The 17621-nt window shown below is 38.4% G+C and overlaps 1 protein-coding gene and 1 long non-coding RNA gene across 3 annotated transcripts in view; one reads left to right on the top strand and one right to left on the bottom strand.

The window, feature by feature from the left end:
* The window catches only part of cdh7a (cadherin 7a), a 134913-nt gene that overhangs the window by 43762 nt on the left and 73530 nt on the right, over positions 1–17621 (bottom strand). The gene's annotated exons all lie outside the window — the stretch shown is intronic.
* LOC119616647 lies at positions 16229–16874 on the top strand. Its single transcript, XR_005232617.1, has 2 exons — positions 16229–16700; positions 16783–16874. It is a non-coding gene; the product is annotated as an uncharacterized LOC119616647 (long non-coding RNA).

Below are 17621 nucleotides of genomic sequence, written 5' to 3'. Positions count from 1 at the left end.
TAATAAATAATGCCTGTAATATACTTTGCAAAATATCTAGGAATCTGGGACTGGAGTTTTTGATATTACTTCATCTATATAGCACTACTGAACATATCACTTAAGACTGGAGAAGATGGTTCACACAGTCCTTCAACTAGCAGTTAAAAAAAAAAAGAAAACAACTCAAAGTGAATGTCCATAATGGCTGTTACCTTGTTTACAGTCATTTCAACTTCTGTGCCTGAAAAGTCCTGTCACTCCAAATAGTTTAGTAGTCTGATGTGTGATGAGGCAAATGTTAAGACATTGTCAGAAAAGTGAGCACAAGCAAGGGGACACTTTTGCCGCCAGGGAAGGCATCATCTGTCTGTCCCCCTGTCATGATTGAACGCTCTCAGAGAAAAAAAAAAAAAAAAGAGATGCAACAAACTGGAATCAAATAGCTGCCATTTGTCTTTTTTGCACCTGAACCACTTTATACAACAGCTTTAGAAGTGCAAAACCAACCTGTGGTACACAAACAGACACAGAAATGACTAAATTGTGAAACAGTTTTGATACTTTTCTAATCTCAATTGTATCTCGTAATTACAAATATTTGTTTAAAAAAAAAAACACATTTGACTAGAAAAAAATGTCCCAATCTTTTGAAGGTAATCATTGACACTTTGAAAGTGAATGATTTACCACACAGTTTCATTCATTAAATGGTACGTATTAAAGATTCCTACAGAAAATGGAAGATTACTCATTAAGAACCACATAAGGCCACAGCGCACAGTTCCTGAATAAATGAATGTGATTTGAATGTGTGTGTGTGTGTCGGAGGTTTTCATTCTTAGAGCTGAAAATTGAAGAATTTCTAATAATCCTTGAAATTACACACAGTAGTGCACATGACTGAGGTCCATTTTCATAAGGAAGAAGGAGGAAAGATGTCTGAAAGTATCTCAAGTAGTAATGATGTATTTTTCACTCAAAGCTGAACCAATCAATGTTTTAAATGTCCACACTTATATAGTGCCTTTTAACCTTATCTAGGTTCTACAAAGCAATTTATATTAGGTTTCCCATTCATCCATTCAAAGAAGCACTGACTCAGTGTTACTACCACATAATTTCATTTATGAAAACTTTACACATGCATGCCTTATTCTCTTCAGTCATTGTGGGAGTTTGCTGTCTTTAAGGTCATTCTGAGACAGAGGGGCTTTAAACAACCAACATTAGAAGTGAAAGATGGAAAATCAGCCCTTTAAGAATGGATGTCTATTGTTTCCTGCACAATAGGTCCAATATTGAGTAAAGTCACAGTAAAGGTAGTGCTCACATAATTTAAAGAGATTTGTTACATTGACCAGTGTTTTAGCACATTTTATTTGTTTTATAGTACAGTTGCAACTTTATGGTCGGTAGTCTTATCAAACTATTTTGCACCAAAAGAACAAACTGTTATATGAATGTTGGCAGCAATGTGGTGGATAGGACAAACCAGACAGGAAAAGACAAAACATGTTATCTATAATAAGCACTACATTTTAAAGTGTTTATTGAGTGCATCTGGCTTCTTTTTACTTTTTAGAATCGCTATAGACTATTTTACACAGCACTTGCAAGCCAGGCAAAGTCATTTTCTTCACATCTTGGTGTGATTTATAAAACAACCAAAGTGGCATGAAGAGTTGAAGTCAACTTGCTGATGTTATACCTTTGAGCTGCAAAGGAGGGGTTTACAGAACCAAAACAGGTAATATATACTATACGGCCAAAAGTATTTTAGGTGTTTTAGTTCGGGTTTGAGCTAGGACCCTTATTTCCAGTGATGGCCAGGTATAATGTTTTAGCATACCAAGACATTTTGGATGTAATGGTCCCAACTTTGTGACAACACTTTGGCTAAGGACCTTTTATGTTCCAACAGGACTGTGCCCCAGTGCACAAAGCAAAGGCTATAAAGACATGGTTTGATGAGATCAGTGTGGAAGAACATGAGTGGTGCACAGAGCCCTGACCTCAACCACACTGAGCATCTTTGGAATGAACAGGAACAAAGATTGTGAGTCAGACCCTCTCGCCCAACATCAGTGCCTCACCTCCATGGGCACAAATTGCCACAGAAATACTCAAAGACTCTGTGGAAAAACTCCAACAAAAATGGATCTTGTTACAGCTGCAAAAGCAGGACCAGCTCCAGACTGTACCTGTTGGTGTGATGATCAAATGTAGCCACATACTTTCACCAATGTATTGTATGGAAGAGTAAACCAGTTTGAGGGTGTGATGTAGTGATGTCAGTCTGTCTGTGTGGCCAGCCGACCAAGAGACCTAAAATGGGAGGTCAAGCACAACTTTGATGTATACTACTTCACATCAACACTATGCAGTTAACACCTTGCCGCTTCTGATTATGCAATTGCTGTTTCAGTGAATACATTTATGCAGCTTAAAGACAAGCCTATCTTTGCAACCATATTGCAGAGCTGTTTTGTCAAAATCCTCGTTGATTCTACACATGTAATTGGTAGCTGTTTTGCCTGATATCTGAAGCTATATTTACATGAGTAAACTGAACTTTTAACTTTTTGTTTGTAAAAATAACAGTAGAGCATTAAGAAACATGTTAGAGGTGGAAACATTGTAAGAAGAACTGATCTGATTACTAAGTATGCCTTGAGCATACGCAACAGAACAACCAGTAAAATTCCTGGATTCCTTAAACCACAATCTATAAATCGTGACATCATTCATACAGGTAATCTCTTTATGGATGACACTGACGGACAACACACAATGAAAACATCTGTTTCTGGATGTTCATTTTCCCCATTCACGTTCAGAAACTGGAAAAAAAAGTGTTGTTTTGCTGTGAATTGAAAACTTCTTCACAATGCTCTGATCTGATGAGTACAGACGCATGGTATTATTGTATTTAGTTCCTGGCAGCAAAGCAACTCTCATACAGCAGAACACTTAACCTTCTTCTTCTGGCATATGGCGCGTGTCTGAAAGTAAACCAGAATTTTATTCATCTGAATATTGCCTTTTTAGGCACTGCACCTTCCAAGCCTTTAACAATATAGTTTGGTTGTTGTTTTTTACTAGCATTGGTTTAGATTTTAAGGCGTTATGATATGTAACGTTCGATCTTTCAACGTGATAATTTTTTCCATTCCACTTCCACCTGCTTGCCTTTTTATGCTTGTGAGGCCACATGACCCATTCTTTATCTCCACTCACCTGTCTGCCCCCAGGCAGGCAGCCTTGCATTGTATTTGTACACCTCTGCCTGTCCACTATGGGCTCATCTACTTTGTACCTCATTGTGTCCTCTCCCCTCAATCTTTCTAGGTGCGACTTGAAAATGTCTTGGGGGATGTCTGGATTCCTGAAATGCACCCAGAGGAGAGAGGATCAAGGAGCGAATAAAGCGAGGACATACAGATGCGGATTTTGTGGAGGCATTTTTGGCATCTGAGATGTATGCAGTCATAACACATCAGTCTTACACTATACATGTGTTTTGGCTGCACAATGTTAGGGAAACTAACAGCATGCAGTATAACTGAATACTTTCATAAGAATTGGGATAAACAAATGTCTTGTTCGTCTTGCACCTTTTTACCATCAAAACATGTGCTTTGCCAATTTCAGGCACTGCCATCTACATTAATTGTCAGCATCTAAAGCTGTCAGGGAACATCTCTATTTTTGACATACATGGGATTTGGGAAAATATTGACCTACCAAGCACTCCTTTACAATATTAATATTGCACAGACATAGTAGACATTGGGACAAACCTTTTATATATTGTGCAATACTAACATGTACTGAAAGAGAATAAGTGGTACCTCTTTTATGTCTGAAGTCATCTGACAACAATCATAAGAGACAACAGTGCCAACAGAATAGACAACTGATGCAGCATTCCCACGTGACAAATCCATTGGTTTAAAATCATGCTCTGGTATAAGCACAAATCTTTTTAAATGCCATTTACCTTTGCTTACTTTGTCTGTGTCTTGCTTCAACACTAAGCGGACACACAGTAGTAACCAGTGCCTTTGCTTTTCCAACTAAGCTTTCTCTCCACATTTTAGGGCCTGTTTAGTGGCCTTACATTTGTAACCAGGTTGCCAGAATTATTCATTTGTAAATAACAGTTGTGACAAGCTTTTGCCATTGTGTCCTCATGTTCATTACTGATAAAAGTTCCCAAACTGACATTCTGTCAAATAGAAATTGCAATAAATATATATATATATATATATTTGTCTGTGCTCAAATTACTTATTTATTGTAATTAGTTTCATAATTACTGAAGCATAAACAGACCTGTTCAAATAAATATTATTTTATTATTTATTTTTTCTTAAACAATTAGTTCAAAATTACTCTCACCTGCCATGGTTAAATTACAGCAGTTTGATCTTTATTTTTAATTAACAACAAGTTTTCTTAATTTGTTGAGGCATTTCTTTTATTTTTATATTTAATAGTTAGATCAAGTGTGTCATTCCATAACTGTCAAGTAAGACTCAATTATAATAATTATATATTAATTATAATCAGAATGTTGTTGACTTTTTAATTTTACTGACAGTCTGTCAAAGATACAGGTAGATTCTGCTTTCAGTGCAATTGTGGATATTAGTAGGGATGGTGACAACTGAGCAAATCTATCGGCCGAAATAAAAGAATATCACATGGAGACTTAAAAAAACCAAAGGGAAAACAAACGTCAAAATGAGAAAATTTTTTTTACCCCACCTCACCTAATTTCTGTATCTGCTTTAACCTGAGCTACGGCTTTCATGAGAGTATAAGTACAAAGAAATGCCTTATATACACATTTAATTTTTGTTTAAAAAGAAGACAATTCAAGAAAAGTGGACAACTAAAGCCAGAAAATTGAAAAATAAGACCCCTATTGACTATCAGATGCCATTAAATGTCAGAATGAAAACATTTCCACAGGGCATTTGATTTCCTTTCTCTGCTATCCTTTACTTGTCATTACATGCCCTCTCCCACTTGCTTGCTTTAAGTAAATAGCTCCGTTTAGTAAATTATAGTGATATATCCACGTCTTTTCTCTGAAGTCGCAGCTCACAGTGAAATGATGCGGGTCAATAAAACAATAATCTTTACTTTGCTTTACAAATCATGCCATTTCAGCACCACATCACATAATGAACAGTGGGATGTTTTCACATGGCACTGAGAGGTTATCTGTTCATTTTGTTTATTTCAACACTTTTACACAGATAATTTAGTTTGAGCTCTGAGTTTTTATTCATTTGCTTTGTTTATCTGTCATATCCATCCATCTATTCATTCATCCATATACAGTATAACCCAATTAAGAAGCCCTACTCTGAACACTGCGTGCTCCCCTGGTGACAAGTTGCATCAGATAACTGACTTCAATCCAGCAAAGCTCTCTAAATACGAAATAGATGCAAACATTTTTTCCCCCTCTTCTACTTATGCATCCTTGTTTCGTCCTCCTTAAGTATTCAAAACAAGATGAGCTGAGGAGAAATCTGTGCTAAGAGTTGGGTTATCATAAAGCTGCAAGAAATGGCTCTGAGAACAAAAAAGACGTTAAGTTTGTGCAGCCAGTGGTGAAACAAATGGATGTTCTCACTACACCACAGATAGGCTGCACACACTACAGATGCACTGATTTAATATCAACTCAGTGCGCTGGGCCTTGAGAAATATTGGCAGTAGTTAATGATGCTATGATTTCTGATTTCAGAAAGCTAAAACAAACTGTATAAAAGTAACATGTTTCTCCTGCCGCCTTGCCAGAAGCACACACACACAAACACACTCTTCACACCAAGCAACACTGCTAATCCACACGGAGGATGTTGCAAAGCTGGTTGTTTGTCTGCTGGGTGCCAGCTGCCCTCCCCTCCTCTCTTCGCTCTCTGTCTCTGTTACCCCATGTGGCGCTGGTGTCATTCCTGGGGAGCGGTGATGATTAAAACCCTTCTGTCGTTATCGCAGCACGGCCTCTCACTGCACCGTGACTCCTTGCCTCCGGTGCGAGCCAGACGCATTGTAGCCGCGCATCCATCTCGCTGTCTCCACACCACTGGCGGCAGACGGGTGGGCCACGCTACCCGCTAAAGCCTGGATACTTGACATTTGTCTTGCGAGGAGGAAATAAAAGCGCTGGCTTCAGAGGAGCCCTTTGGCTCCGCGCGCGGCTATGAGATCTCCTGATGAAGGTGATGAACACTTAAACATGAAGGGTGCAGCATGTGATTTGCCGAGCCCTCGGGCGGTCCACTTACAAGAAATAGATTCTTATAAGACACAAAAAAGCGGCCATACAAACAGGGAATAAAACCTGCAGCCTGGGTAGTTTATTACAGAGTGACATTCAAGCATCATGCTTTAATCACGAGTCACTATGGCTACCAAGGGATCCACAAGTGTGAAAGAGCCACATGGTGCTATGGCACAAAAGGCTGAAGTGTCAAAGGCATACATCATGGAGACCAATGTGTGACAGGAAACTAGATCCAACTATTTGTAATGTTAGAATAAGAGGAAGTGTGTCTGTGTGCGCTGTTTGTGATCAGAATTAAAAAGAGTTTACCTCCAGCTCTATATTACCTGCCTGAACAGCAGAAGGCAGCCAGATTTATCTCTAGCCTTCAGCTGTAATGTTCTTGATTTAGTTCAGTCACCACGGCAACAAACCTGTGCAAAGCCACAACAGCACAAACTTTTTTTTAAAAAGATGACTGAGAGTGGGACACACAGCCAGGTCAAATTGTGTGAAAACGGCAGTTTAGATATCAAAATATTTTTGCCAGAAAAACAATGTAATGTAATAAAGGACAGTGGTCTAAAGGTTTATAAAAAAACATTTGCATGAACCGCTAAGATATTTTTTAATGCCTACCACAAAAAAGCAATGAAGGACAATAACGCTTTTGCCTGTGTGTGCATGTGTTAGTGAGTCTGTCTCATGAACCACTGGACAAACTTTAATAAAACTGGCAGAAAGTAATCATTGGATGGACACTACATTTTATTAACTTTTGAAGTCAAGCCGATTCAAGATGGCCTTCAGAGCCAATTGACATTCACCAACACAAAAATGTGCTATAAGTCAGTCAGTTTTATAGATTTTGAGCTAAAGTTTGATGTGATAGTAGCTGAGAGAAATTTTCAACACAGCGTGAGCGTGACATCTCACAATATTCAATGAGATTGTGCATAATGTTCTTTTCAAGATTTGACTAAGATGGCTACATTTCATTTTTTAACACAGGATGATCTTAGTCTAAAGGTCTGGCATGAAAGGCAGCAGGTGTCATGCATTCTTTCAAGGAAAGCAAGGTCATTTTTTTTGTTGTTGTTGTTTTAATAAAGCAGCTATTCACTTTGGTCCTGGTACTGCTCGGACTAACCATTCGCTCAGCAATACAGTCAGACTCATACTCCATTTCTTCAAATTAAGGTCATTCAAAATGCTATCTACCACAAGTAAGATATTAATTGTTCATAACATTTCACAGAGCCAAACTTCAAAAGATCTGAACTTTCTTTTTAATATCATAATCACAGCAATCCCGTCCTCCCCTGACCCCGGTGTCAAACATCCACAGCTACGGAGCACACAAGGATCGGACTTGGCCTTTTCCTTTATTTGACCAATTTCAGTTTAATTAGATTCTTAAAGTGGGAAGAGACAAAGCTGAGTCTATCAAGGCTCCTTCTACCTGAGTGCCTGTCATTTTCACGTCATCCACGTGTCGTTTTGAGCTGCATGCCTTGTCACATCTTAAATACTCCCTTCAGGATGTAATTAATCCTCTCATTCAGGCACCTGCCGTTTCCTGGCACCTGAATACCTCTCTTGTTTCTCCAGCTATTGGAGTTTACATGCATGCTTAGCAGTGCTAATGTGCACAGATAATTGTCTCTAAAGGACATATCAGCAAGGTGTACAGAGCAGAAGGCAGCTGTTTGAACCTCCTTGAGCCTGTCATCAATTAGAACTCAGTCCTTGACAGTGTTACCATTTCAGCTTCACCTTCAGACTAAACTGCAGGTAATCAGTCAATATATATTACAAAATGCTGTCCTAAGTGAGCACCTTTAGGCAGAGCAACTTATGTATTTTCCTCGACAATATGTGCTGCTCGGAAGTTACTGGAGCTATTCAGGATTAAGTACTTTTCCCAAGGGCACCTTGCGGATTCAATTTGGGATTAAGAACCGAAGTAACTTGTTTGAAAAAAAGAGAGCCAAGATGCTACCAACCTAACACAGGGTCACACACATTCCTCCCTCAACCATTAGCCCTCTGCCACTTAATCGGCGGTGCAGAATTGCAGCGAGGAGCTCACACTGTATTTGAGCGCCGGCACTTTGTCAACGTCAGCCGGGGCTACGGTCCAGGCTTGTACCGCAAATGGGACTAATTAGAAACTTACAAAGACAGAGGCACAACGCTCATTGCACAACACTCAATCTTGGACTGCTGACTAAATGCTGGTGTCTTAGCCCCAGAGTGTATTCTGAGATGTATCAACAGCATGTTGCCAACCTAACAGCTACCACGAACAATGCAGTCCTTTTCACAGCCTGTGTGAACACAGTATTTAACAGCTCCAGAGAGAGTGACACCATTCAGTGTACATTGACAATGAATGAAAGAACCACTCAACACTGTCATTATAAAAAGACCTGAATACATAAGCAATAAAGCAGATACTCACTCAATACACATAAACATGCTTTTCTTTGCTGCATTTCTATTGATATTTTTCATATCAAAAAGTGATCCAGTTTTTTTTAACTAACTGTTAACAGTTAGAGTGATTCAGTTTTGACCACATGATCTGTTTAAAAAAAAAAGTTTAAGCCAAATTATTATATAAACTCATTTAATATGAAGTAAACCATTTTAACCAGGTTATGCACCATAATGTATACTTAATTTATTTAATAAATAAAGCAGACTGCTTCTATCAGCCAAGATATTTTAATAAATTTCATTTATATACACCATATTGCACATGCTGCATCAATACACAAATCACAGATTTAGTCCCATTGAACCATGGTTGGTCCTCTTATTTTTTTATATCTTCAGACTTCTCTTTCTCTCCCCTCTCTTTAGGAAGCAGCCCAGGCTTGGAACAAATTGCAGGTTTTATTTCATTCAGGTCACTATGACCCAGTTTCAGTCCAGAAGCATTTTAATGACAGCAAATATTTTTTGTTTTGCTTTGTTTTGTTGTTTTTGAACCATTTTAAAGAGTTCGTTCAAATTTGGATTCTTTTGAGCTGGTATTAGTAATGAGTATTTTATCAGGATATGAATCCCCCAGAGTATTATCAGTTTGAAATATCAGGCATCTACCCTCCTAAAACATGTCCTGTCTGAGATTAAATAACATTTAAGGTGAAGCCCATATTAAAGCATGTATGCTGTTGTCACTTTTGCATTAGAAGGTTATTTACATAAAGATTTATAATTATTCACACTGATGCCGGATTCCACTGGTCCATGTGAAACCTATGTTGCAAAGCAGACTGTACTAAACTCAGCCTGGTGGAGAAACTGTCTGATACAAAAGGATGTGGTGTCAAAACCAACAGTTTTATAGCAAATAGTTTTTTTATTGGTTTTTACACCACCTTACCTTTTTCATCAGACGGTTCTTATGTCCAGTTACAGTTAACATGTTTCATTTTGCAACTCAAGTTTGACGTGGATGATTGCTGGTTACAAATTGCTGAATTTTTCAGATTAGGCTTGTTTTATAACTACAGAAATCTACTTTAGTTTTACCCCTACACAGATTAGCATTTAGCTTGTCAACCCTATGAAACTTTTTGCTTGATATTCCAAACTAATTATGCTCTGAGTGATTTTTTTTTTCTGATATCATCTCTAAAGAACATCACTTCACAAAACCCAAACTATCCCTTTAAAGCAGAAAATTTGTCCTTTTTAGTGTTTTTGACAGATGGTAATTTTCAGCTGAGTTTTAATGCCAAAGTCCACATTGCTGTTGTACTGCTCTGTAATCAGCTGATGTGATGTTTCCTTAACTTTTATTAGAAGTTTTGACGTTTTTCTAACAAACACTGTTGCAGAAAGAATTATTTCAAAAAGATGCCTTAAGCCTAAATTTGTATTTGAAGGTGGCTGAATTACTTTAAAGGAATGTATGCAAAAGTCTTAATCTGTATCATCACATTTTTTTGTTCTTTTTTTCCCACCAAAATAAATAAATAATTGCTGCGAGTGCAGCTTTTCTTTTAGTTCTTTTCCTCCTCGCCCTCAAAGTTTACAGCGGAGCCTCATATAACATGCGCAAATGGAAGGGGAATTATGAGAGTGAAGTTATGGGAGAGTGAGGAGGAAGTTATTGGGCACATACTGTACAGCCCATGGATGTGTTATGAGTTTTAATGCATCCATGGGCTTTTCTTTACTCTGCTGCACAGAATGAAGAAAATTTAAAGGTCTTTTGGTGTGCAGACTCTGCGCTCTGGATCATCACAAATCTTTTTCATGTATTTTGCTTCTTTTTACTGCTTTCTCTACATCTGTTGCGCAACAAAGCTAAATCGTTGGATAAATTACCGCCATGTGATAAACTATAATTATCCGATTTTACAATAACATTGTTCTCTGCCTTTAATTCAAGCAGTCAATCCCGTTTATTGACCAGCTGAATGTGTGAGATATCATCTATATTTGTATACAGAGTGAGGAGGCGAAGTCCAGTAATGTATAGTCACTGGAGATACATGTTGAGAACTGTTTAAATGCCAGGTGAAAACTCAGCTAAAACTTACTAAAAATAAGGTCATATAAGACTGAAAAGAAGCCACTGCAGCAAAACCCGGAGTGCATTAACAAAGGGTTGGCTTTCACTGCTTATGAATGAAAAGTTTTTATGTTCTTTAAAACTGGCAAAATTCAGCTTAAAATTCAATGGGAAATTGTTTTAAGAGCAAGGTTTATCATTAGGAATGCACATTATATGACATTGTTTTAGTGCCACTTCCAAACTAGATTTAAATAAACATGAAATAGTTATTTCTCTTCTGTAAAGAAGTGGGAGTCAATAAAGCTGAAGTTAAACGTGAGTGGTAGTCCAGGCGTGAATGGGTTGTGACGTCAACAAGGTGGAGTTGACTTTTACACCTGTTTTAGAGTCCCTGCGGTTCTCCTGATAAACAGCAGGGGTCGCTAGTGAGAAAATACTGCTACACATTAGGAATAGCATCAAAAAAAAAGTCAAACAAGACAGAGTTTTCTTTTAAACTGTAACTACACAATTTCAACATAGCTGCTGCACACTGAAGCGATTTTCAAGGTTCACGTAATATTTGGTTTTCTGTTGCTCAGTTGACCTGCATGGAGACTCTGCCCTGTTCTTCCTCCTGTTTAACAATTAGTGCAACAACTCACAAGATACAAAAATCCCACTGTGCATGACCAGCTGAAACAACACAAAACACCCTGGCACAATTTCTTGTGTTTGTTTGAGAGTTTATGCTTGTGTCCTACTAGCTCTGGAGATAACTGGGAAAACCTTAGGTATTTGGGTTGTTTCTTGCAGAGAAAAAGATCCAGATTTTAAGACTTTTCAGACCATGTAAAAGTGTATGACTGGTCAAATAAACCTTCCAGCTGTCAGGTGGCTGGTGATATGTATTCCTTTAAGGAATCAGCCTTGCTAGTAGTAAATCAGTACCACCTGCATTGCAATTGCTTTACGTACTTACTGGCCCTACAAACTGAACCTCCTTTGACTTTGTTCATAAACTTTTAGAATCTGAAAATGAGAACTGCTGCTTAAAATTGGCTAATTTTAAAAGAAAACAGTTTTGAAGGGGGCTTCTGTAAATGGTGCATTGGTTTCTAAATGTAGAACCAAAGTTTGGAGAAACTATACAACAAAGAACAACAAAAATAAAGTCAGTTTTTATGGTTGGGATGCAAAACACTAGTCAGAGAATTGACAGAGGCTTATTAGCTCGTTTCTGCCTATAAATGTGTGGAATAAAATGTCTGGGGATAAATAAGAGGCAAGATTGTGTTGTTTTTGTCTGCGGTGTTGAGCTACAACAAACAGTAAAATATATGCTATTCATTACAGAAACAGTGAACCTTTTGTAACTTTAACAAAAACCTCAGAAATATGTACGAATAATAAAAGTGACATGCTGCCAACTCAGTTCAACACAATACATAGGTTAACAATTCCTCATCTCACCTTACAAGTTGGATTTCTCTCAGTATGTACAGTGTGCCGCGTGTTCACTTGAAAATGTACTTAATACAGACTGAACCCTGCTGAGCATCACACTTGACTATGGACGAACACAGACCACTCAAAGCAAGTAATTATATCCCATTAAAGCTTTCCAAACACCAACCTTGGGGATTCAAAGAATCCACTTAGCTTAATGAAACTCCTCAGCTGAGGCTGTGAAAGTACGAGCGCCGGTCATTGAGCTGCGAGTCTAAAAAACATGATATGAGAATAATGGGAACTTTATGGTGCAGACATGCCGTTTGAACATCATTTATGTAAATGTCTGCTCTCAGTCTAATTGATATTGATCTAATGAAATCTCATTCAAGTGTCATCAATGGGTGCAAGTGTTCTCATGAACTTTGTTAGAAGCCTTGAACAGCCAGAGGCGAGTGATCACATTTTCATCAGCCCTGTTAAAATATGTCTGCCTGTCTGCTGGATCATGACTTAGATGAGCCCCTGAAATGTTTAAACCAAAAAAAAGTGTTGTATTTTTTATGCAAATACAAGAACAGGTGTTACAAAAATAATGATAAAAGAGGAAACAAGCAGAGAATCTTTTTTTCTAGTCATATAAGTGCTTTATTTCCCCAAAGTAGTCCTTCTTGAAAACTAAGTAGATGAAGATTAAGGTAAGTAAGTGAACAAGTCCTCATATTTCTCTCTTCATTAAAGTTGTGTCTCGTGTGTTTTCAGCAATAAATAAAAAAAGTAAAATTCATCAAACCTTTAAATAAAAGACTCCCTTGACACACAAAAAGCTTCTTTTTTTTTAGACGAAGGTTGTTTAGGTTACTCCTGTCAAACAAGAACACATCTGAAATGCTTCGCTGCTTCCCGTCCCGTCAGGAGTCACACCTCTCTAATGTCCATCCATGCTAACTCAGATATTGGTATTGCATCTCATAGCCAAGAGATCCAATAACCTTCTGCATAAATTCAAAGAGAGGTGGGAATAATCAGTTGTGGTCAGACAAAGACTGGCAGCTGAAAACCGTTGTGCTGGCAGAAGCCCAAAGGCTGTATTTAGAAGCATGTTTTGATTCAAGTGTGTGTGTGTTTTATTTGACAAGTTAATAAACCTGCCACTGTCCTACAGAAAGACTACCAATGTGGGATTTATCTGCATTTCCAACTGCACTTTGCAACTTTGCTTGCTCCCACCTGAAAAGGTGGAAAGTTTTATTTTTTCTCCAAAAATAACTAACTAAACTTCAATCCCTCCAAGTAAATTTGGTGTTTTAGTGTCACTCATGGTCATTTAAAATGTTTTCAGAAGAAAAAGAAACTCACTGTGCATTAACTACTAGTACCAAAATGCACTGTAATTACTTAGGGAGCTGAATTCTACTCAGAATGACCCAAAGTGAGAAGAAAAAGCCCATAACACAAACACCATATGTCCAAAAGCCTTTTGCCAACCTGTTAACGGTTTAATTTAGGAGTGTCAGTCAAGGTTTAAACACCTGGATTCTAATGCTTCAGCGTATCAAGACATTTCGGACAACATTATGCTTTCAACTTTGTGGCAACACTTTGGGGACAGCACTTTTCTATTCCAACATGACTGTGCACCCAGTGCACACAGTAAAGACTATAAAACCAAGATTTGATGAGTTCGGAGTGGAGGAACCTGACTGGCCCCCACAAAGCCCTGATCTCAATCCCTTGGGATGAACTGGAATGAAGACTATGAGTTAGACCTTCTTGTCCAACATCAGTGCCTGACCTCATAAAATGATCTGCAGAACAAATGGGCAAAAATTCCCACAGAAACACGCTAAAATCTTATGGAAAGCTTTTCAAGAAGAGTGGTAGCTGTTATCGCTGCCAGAGGAGGACCAACTCCATGCAGTCCCTGTTGGTGTGTCGGTCAGGTGTTGTCATAGTGTATACTGACCTCTGTCTAGACCGCATGTAGATGTGTGAGTCTCCATGTGAGCATTTGTTGGTTGTAAAGATGTCTAGGCACAATTGGAGTAAATATAGCCTAAAGGTGGAAGTTTTATAAATATCTTCATCTGATTTTAGATCTGCAATTAGCCAGGATGGGTAAAAAAATAAAAACAAAAGTAGTAGTCTCGCAAGGATCAAAGACCGGGATAAACTAAGATTTATTGAAGCTTTGTTACTGGTTGAGGTTACAGAACAAAAAAATCAAGTATAAAATTCTAAAGGAGGTAAACAAAGCACTTCATACGGAAGGTTATCTCGGCATTTTACACAATAATTAATTGGCTCACAAAAGTTTGAACTTCTAAGTCACTTGAGGAACTTTTAATCAAAGACTCACTTAAAGGTTTCCGAGCAACTTTTAGTGCATAAAGAGTCACCAATAACGAGCTTTTTTCCGCCCCACTTAGGGCACTTAGGGTATATAAGACATGTAAAAAGTTTCTCCAAAATGTGTTAACATGGAAATGTTCACAAATGAAAGCTGCAGTCGGAAGTTTCATTAGCTGAAATGCACCAAAAAGTGCAAAAAAACAGAACCAAGATTCAGCGATGCAGGCTTCCCAGCTCCATATATTTTTGGAATTTTGATTCATGCAGCATACCTCCTCTTTAAACACCACAATTATAATGCCAACCCAATATAAACTATTTTTTTCTTTGATGAATATTAATTAATGTGAAATGTCCTCCTTTTTCTTCAGCGTTATGGATTATTGGGTGTTTACCAAGAACATTACAAGTTATAGAGGAGTTTGTTTTGTCAAGCATCTCTGGTTTCTGTGTCTGAGAGTAAAACCTACAAAAGCATTACACATCCCCATATTTCAGTGGCTTTTGCAAATGCATGACTTGGAACCACATTATTAAAATTGTAACAATGCATGTTGGTGTTGCTCTGAATTCAGAGGGTGACGCCTAATATTATGGGATTGCCCATATTTTCCTGTTTTCTTGCAAGAGTGCTTTGCGTGAGGTAGCCGAGGCTCGGCAGGGCTGTGGCTAATGAGCCGGATATGAAGATGTAGCAAGGACTGCTGTTGCACTTTCTCTGACTAAAACAGCCGAGAAGTCAACAAACTACCTCACGTCTTACTTGCAGCATTTTTAATGCCCCTTTCACCGAGTCTAAGCTGTTTTCTAATTTTAAAGAAGATATCTTTATTATCCCAAGTTACAACACTTGCTAGAGCGAGGTTTTCTGCCCCATTATATGGAGCTTTGGTGTAAAGATCATTATCTGCTGATGGGAAAACCTTAAGGGTGAATTGTGTTTTCAATGTCAATGGGCACCATCAAGTACCAAAGTCAGGTGGATGAGCAATGCTTGAAGCCACATTCTGTATTATTTGAAAGAAAAAATTGTATCATGAAGAAACATAATTATATGCATTTATACAGACTTTGTTTGAATGAATATAATCAGGTAAATGAAAATAAAGCTGAACGAGATCAGCTACACAATCAGTGATCACACACACACACACACACACACACACACACACACACACACACACACACATGTATATATATATATATATATATATATATATATATACATACATACATACAATTTCAGTCTTTTGTGCACACAGTAACAGCATTGTATATTTTAATTTATAATTGTACAGTATGTGCAGTATATAATTTTAAAAACGCACTTGCATTTTTATACAGACAGCCAAAACCCAATCTAATTCATGACATGGATGGTGTCTTCTTCTTCTTGTGCTTAATGCACTCCTAACACAAGCTTTATGCGCATACTTCGCATTTTGTTTCATGTTTTAGTGTAATTTCATGGCAGCGTTGCAGCGCCATCCACAGTACATGCCTGGCAGGGTTACGACAGCATTTTGGGTCTTTTTTATGCATTTCCGTTAAGATGAAAACATTTCCCAAAACTGCACGTGTTTATGAAGATATTTTCAGAAACAACAACAACAAAAAAATTGTGTTTCTGTGTAGACTGTCAGGATCGGTGGTTTGTTTTGTTTTTCTTTTGTTTTGGAAGCCTGCCGCTTCCCACTTCCTCCACCAGATGCCGCCTAGGAGCAGAGCCCCTGGAGAAGCGTGTGGTTGAACCCGGAGACACACCTGTGGCGCATTTGCTGACTGAGGCTGGGGATATTTAAGAAGCGGCGAGCTGACACTTCCTTGCCTGAGTGTTTGTTCACCTTGGTAACAAATCGTTCCAGAGTAAGGCCCGCTGTGTATCTTCCCGAGATAATCGCCTCCTGTGTTTGTTCCTTCTCGTCAGGTCTACCTGGATTCCTCCGGAGTTTTCTCGAGAGAAAAGTTCTGTGGATCGTTTGTTCCGGACCACGACCAGCCGCCAGCTCGCTCCCCACTCAGTCTGTCTTACCTGTCCGCCCTCCAACGGTTCACTACCTCTCCACGCCGCCCTGGGTCTGTCGCTGCTCCTAAGTGAGCTTCCATCTGTTCCTAGTAAGCCTTTCTCTCCTCTACATATATATATTTATATGTTCCTCCACCTCCCAGGAGTCTAACCGCTTCCTCTCGTTGACAGTGGCTGAACTGGTTATCCCTTCCTGACTTCTGCTCCGTGTTTTTCTCCCCAACCCTGTCCCCTCTGTTCAATAAACTTTATTATTGTTTGCATACGCGTCTCCTGATTGTGTTCGTGCATGTGGGTTCGTAAACTGGAACCAAACATGACATTTTCAGTGCGTTGTTAAAGTTTAGGTGGAAAACTAAAATTTTCTACATTCTGCAGGAGGAAAAATTTCACTTGATGCACTAATAGATCTGACTGCCTGCAGTGGCTATGTAAAGGGCAGCCATTATATTTAAGGGGATCAATGCAAAAGCACTGAAGCAACCTTATGACTATTTGCCCGTTATTCTTCTGTTTCTGTGGCAATTTTTTGGTTTGCGTCACCTCCCACAGTTTTGTAAGGACCCGTAAGAAAATAAACTAAAGCATGTACGATCCATTGGGAATGGTGAGCTATGACCTTTGATAGCAGCACATCATACAGCGTAGATGAAATTCACAAAAAACACAGCGAAAGAATATTGGGATTTTGGTGAGATAAGCCTTCTTTGGAGCCCTAAAGCTCAGGCATACTTCAAAGTAGAAACATAATTCTAAGTTTAAAAGAGTCACAGAAAGTTAGACTCTACATGACTGAACTCGCATTTTGGTTTATCACCTGCTGCCATTAAAGATAGATGCCAAAGCTAATCAATCAATCAATCAATCAATCAATCAATCAATCAATCAATCAATCAATCAAATTTTATTTGTATAGCACATTTCAGCAGCAAGGCATTTCAAGGTGCTTTACATAATTAAAAAACAAAATAAAAACAGCATGTGACAGTGAATAAACAGTAAGAAAGAGA

Source organism: Kryptolebias marmoratus, linkage group LG21 (assembly GCF_001649575.2).
Source record: "Kryptolebias marmoratus isolate JLee-2015 linkage group LG21, ASM164957v2, whole genome shotgun sequence".
In the NCBI taxonomy this organism is placed as follows: Eukaryota; Metazoa; Chordata; class Actinopteri; order Cyprinodontiformes; family Rivulidae; genus Kryptolebias; species Kryptolebias marmoratus.
Note: the sequence above shows the minus strand (reverse complement) of the source record. Positions and strands in the feature narration are given on the sequence as shown.